This window comes from Carettochelys insculpta, unplaced genomic scaffold (genome assembly GCF_033958435.1).
Source record: "Carettochelys insculpta isolate YL-2023 unplaced genomic scaffold, ASM3395843v1 scaffold_0117, whole genome shotgun sequence".
In the NCBI taxonomy this organism is placed as follows: Eukaryota; Metazoa; Chordata; order Testudines; family Carettochelyidae; genus Carettochelys; species Carettochelys insculpta.
Genome location: NW_027439154.1, coordinates 17,501 through 21,682, shown reverse-complemented (window position 1 = coordinate 21,682; position 4,182 = coordinate 17,501). Strand labels below are relative to the sequence as shown.

Sequence of the window (4,182 nt, the reverse complement as noted above, 5' to 3'; positions counted from 1 at the left end):
AACCTCTGCTAAGGCGCCCGAGGTTGACCTGGTGCCCGGGGAGCGAATCGGACACCAGGTCAACCTCCGCTAAAGCGCCCGAGGTTGACCTGGTGCCCGGGGAGCGAATCGGACACCAGGTCAACCTCTGCTACGGCGGCCGGGGTTGACCTGCTGTCCCTGCCGGACTTGGAAAATTTCTCTCCCCGCCTCGGACCGGGGTTGACCTGCTGTCCCTACCGGACTTAGAACATTTTTCTCTCCCCGCCCCGGCCCGGGGGTTAACCTCGGGGCGCACAGCTTCCCGGGTCTGACGTGCACGTCCTGTCACCTCCCGGGCCCGGCGTCCTCGTCCTCCCTTCCCCTTGGGCCGGCTCGGAGGAAGTTTTCCCTCGGCCCGGCCTCCGGGTTAATTGTTTGGGCCCGGCTGACTGAGGCCAGGCTGCTGACGCTAAAGCCCGGGGAGGCGGGGGCCTACGGCCATACCGGACCGAATGCCCCCGATCTCGTCCGATCTCGGAAGGTAAACCGTCCCGGGCCTGGCTAGTACCTGGATGGGTGACCGCCTGGGAATCCCAGGTGCCGTAGGCAGCTTTTGGCCCCAGCGGGGGTAGAGCGGGGCGTGTGTCTGCCGTGCGGGAGCAGGGAAGCCGTGAGGCCAAGGCGGCGCGACGGTCCTGGGGGGCGCTGAGGCCTTTCCCTCTGCCTGCCTGCGTGTCGGGGGCGGGGGGGCGGGCGAGGAAGCTTAGGCCCTCACCCGGTGCGGTGCGATGGCTTGGGTCGGGTCGGGGAGAGGGAAGAAAGCGTGTGTGGAGCGTTGGTGGGGCAGGTGTGTGTGTGGGAGTGCTGGGTGGGGCAGGCCGTTGAGGCGGTGGCGGTGGTGGTGTTTTTGGTGGGAGTGAGTTGGGGTCAGGTGGGTGTGGGGTCCCGCCCGGGGGGTGGATGGTCTGAGGGTTAAGGCTTGGAACGTGCGTCTTGGGGGACCGTGGGTGGAGGTTGTTGAGAGCGGGGAAGGCCCTGGGTCTCGGTTGTGGACTATTAAGCCCGGTGGAGGGGGACCGTGGGGGGAGGTTGTTGAGAGCGGGGAAGGCCCTGGGTCCCGGTTGTGGACTATTAAGCCCGGTGGAGGGGGACCGTGGGTGGAGGTTGTTGAGAGCGGGGAAGGCCCTGGGTCTCGGTTGTGGACTATTAAGCCCGGTGGAGGGGGACCGTGGGTGGAGGTTGTTGAGAGCGGGGAAGGCCCTGGGTCCCGGTTGTGGACTATTAAGCCCGGTGGAGGGGGACCGTGGGTGGAGGTTGTTGAGAGCGGGGAAGGCCCTGGGTCTCGGTTGTGGACTATTAAGCCCGGTGGAGGGGGACCGTGGGGGGAGGTTGTTGAGAGCGGGGAAGGCCCTGGGTCCCGGTTGTGGACTATTAAGCCCGGTGGAGGGGGACCGTGGGTGGAGGTTGTTGAGAGCGGGGAAGGCCCTGGGTCTCGGTTGTGGACTATTAAGCCCGGTGGAGGGGGACCGTGGGTGGAGGTTGTTGAGAGCGGGGAAGGCCCTGGGTCCCGGTTGTGGACTATTAAGCCCGGTGGAGGGGGACCGTGGGTGGAGGTTGTTGAGAGCGGGGAAGGCCCTGGGACCCGGTTGTGGACTATTAAGCCCGGTGGAGGGGGACCGTGGGTGGAGGTTGTTGAGAGCGGGGAAGGCCCTGGGTCTCGGTTGTGGACTATTAAGCCCGGTGGAGGGGGACCGTGGGTGGAGGTTGTTGAGAGCGGGGAAGGCCCTGGGACCCGGTTGTGGACTATTAAGCCCGGTGGAGGGGGACCGTGGGTGGAGGTTGTTGAGAGCGGGGAAGGCCCTGGGTCCCGGTTGTGGACTATTAAGCCCGGTGGAGGGGGACCGTGGGTGGAGGTTGTTGAGAGCGGGGAAGGCCCTGGGACCCGGTTGTGGACTATTAAGCCCGGTGGAGGGGGACCGTGGGTGGAGGTTGTTGAGAGCGGGGAAGGCCCTGGGTCCCGGTTGTGGACTATTAAGCCCGGTGGAGGGGGACCGTGGGTGGAGGTTGTTGAGAGCGGGGAAGGCCCTGGGTCCCGGTTGTGGACTATTAAGCCCGGTGGAGGGGGACCGTGGGTGGAGGTTGTTGAGAGCGGGGAAGGCCCTGGGACCCGGTTGTGGACTATTAAGCCCGGTGGAGGGGGACCGTGGGTGGAGGTTGTTGAGAGCGGGGAAGGCCCTGGGTCTCGGTTGTGGACTATTAAGCCCGGTGGAGGGGGACCGTGGGTGGAGGTTGTTGAGAGCGGGGAAGGCCCTGGGACCCGGTTGTGGACTATTAAGCCCGGTGGAGGGGGACCGTGGGTGGAGGTTGTTGAGAGCGGGGAAGGCCCTGGGTCCCGGTTGTGGACTATTAAGCCCGGTGGAGGGGGACCGTGGGTGGAGGTTGTTGAGAGCGGGGAAGGCCCTGGGACCCGGTTGTGGACTATTAAGCCCGGTGGAGGGGGACCGTGGGTGGAGGTTGTTGAGAGCGGGGAAGGCCCTGGGTCTCGGTTGTGGACTATTAAGCCCGGTGGAGGGGGACCGTGGGTGGAGGTTGTTGAGAGCGGGGAAGGCCCTGGGACCCGGTTGTGGACTATTAAGCCCGGTGGAGGGGGACCGTGGGTGGAGGTTGTTGAGAGCGGGGAAGGCCCTGGGTCCCGGTTGTGGACTATTAAGCCCGGTGGAGGTGTTGCGTACGGTGGATGTAAGGGGGAGGGCGTATGAAGTGACCGAGGAGTGGGCAAGGAAACGGGGGGAAAAATTTGGAGGCGAAGGCGGCCGAAAAAGGGTGCGGTTGACCTGGTGCCCGGGGAGCGAATGGGCCACCAGGTCAACCCCCGCTGAAAGCAGCGGAGGTTGACCTGGTGCCCGGGGAGCGAATCGGCCACCAGGTCAACCCCCGCTGAAAGCACCGGAGGTTGACCTGGTGCCCGGGGAGGGAATCGGCCACCAGGTCAACCCCCGCTGAAAGCACCGGAGGTTGACCTGGTGCCCGGGAAGGGAATCGGCCACCAGGTCAACCCCCGCTGAAAGCACCGGAGGTTGACCTGGTGCCCGGGGAGGGAATCGGCCACCAGGTCAACCCCCGCTGAAAGCACCGGAGGTTGACCTGGTGCCCGGGGAGCGAATCGGCCACCAGGTCAACCCCCGCTGAAAGCAACGGAGGTTGACCTGGTGCCCGGGGAGCGAATGGGCCACCAGGTCAACCCCCGCTGAAAGCAGCGGAGGTTGACCTGGTGCCCGGGGAGCGAATCGGCCACCAGGTCAACCCCCGCTGAAAGCAGCGGAGGTTGACCTGGTGCCCGGGGAGGGAATCGGCCACCAGGTCAACCCCCGCTGAAAGCAGCGGAGGTTGACCTGGTGCCCGGGGAGGGAATCGGCCACCAGGTCAACCCCCGCTGAAAGCAGCGGAGGTTGACCTGGTGCCCGGGGAGCGAATCGGCCACCAGGTCAACCCCCGCTGAAAGCAGCGGAGGTTGACCTGGTGCCCGGGGAGGGAATCGGCCACCAGGTCAACCCCCGCTGAAAGCAGCGGAGGTTGACCTGGTGCCCGGGGAGGGAATCGGCCACCAGGTCAACCCCCGCTGAAAGCAGCGGAGGTTGACCTGGTGCCCGGGGAGCGAATCGGCCACCAGGTCAACCCCCGCTGAAAGCAGCGGAGGTTGACCTGGTGCCCGGGGAGGGAATCGGCCACCAGGTCAACCCCCGCTGAAAGCAGCGGAGGTTGACCTGGTGCCCGGGGAGGGAATCGGCCACCAGGTCAACCCCCGCTGAAAGCAGCGGAGGTTGACCTGGTGCCCGGGGAGCGAATCGGCCACCAGGTCAACCCCCGCTGAAAGCAGCGGAGGTTGACCTGGTGCCCGGGGAGGGAATCGGCCACCAGGTCAACCCCCGCTGAAAGCAGCGGAGGTTGACCTGGTGCCCGGGGAGGGAATCGGCCACCAGGTCAACAGGTCAACCCGCTTCCCGGGGGGGAGAGGAAAGGAGGCGGCCGGACCCTCCCGCGAGGGTCACCCTGCCCGCCTCCACCGGCGGCCGGACCCTCCCGCGAGGGTCACCCTGCCCGCCTCCACCGGCGGCCGGACCCTCCCGCGAGGGTCACCCTGCCCGCCGGACCCTCCCGCGAGGGTCACCCGGCACGCCGTCCCAGCGAAGAGGGCCGGCCACCCGGACCCCGCTTTTGGGA

The 4,182-nt window shown here is 66.9% G+C and overlaps 1 non-coding gene across 1 annotated transcript; it reads left to right on the top strand.

Moving 5' to 3' along the window:
- Window positions 1–451: 451 nt before the first annotated feature.
- LOC142006725 (5S ribosomal RNA) lies at window positions 452–570 on the top strand. The gene has a single exon (XR_012643769.1). It is a non-coding gene; the product is annotated as a 5S ribosomal RNA (ribosomal RNA).
- Window positions 571–4,182: the final 3,612 nt, after the last annotated feature.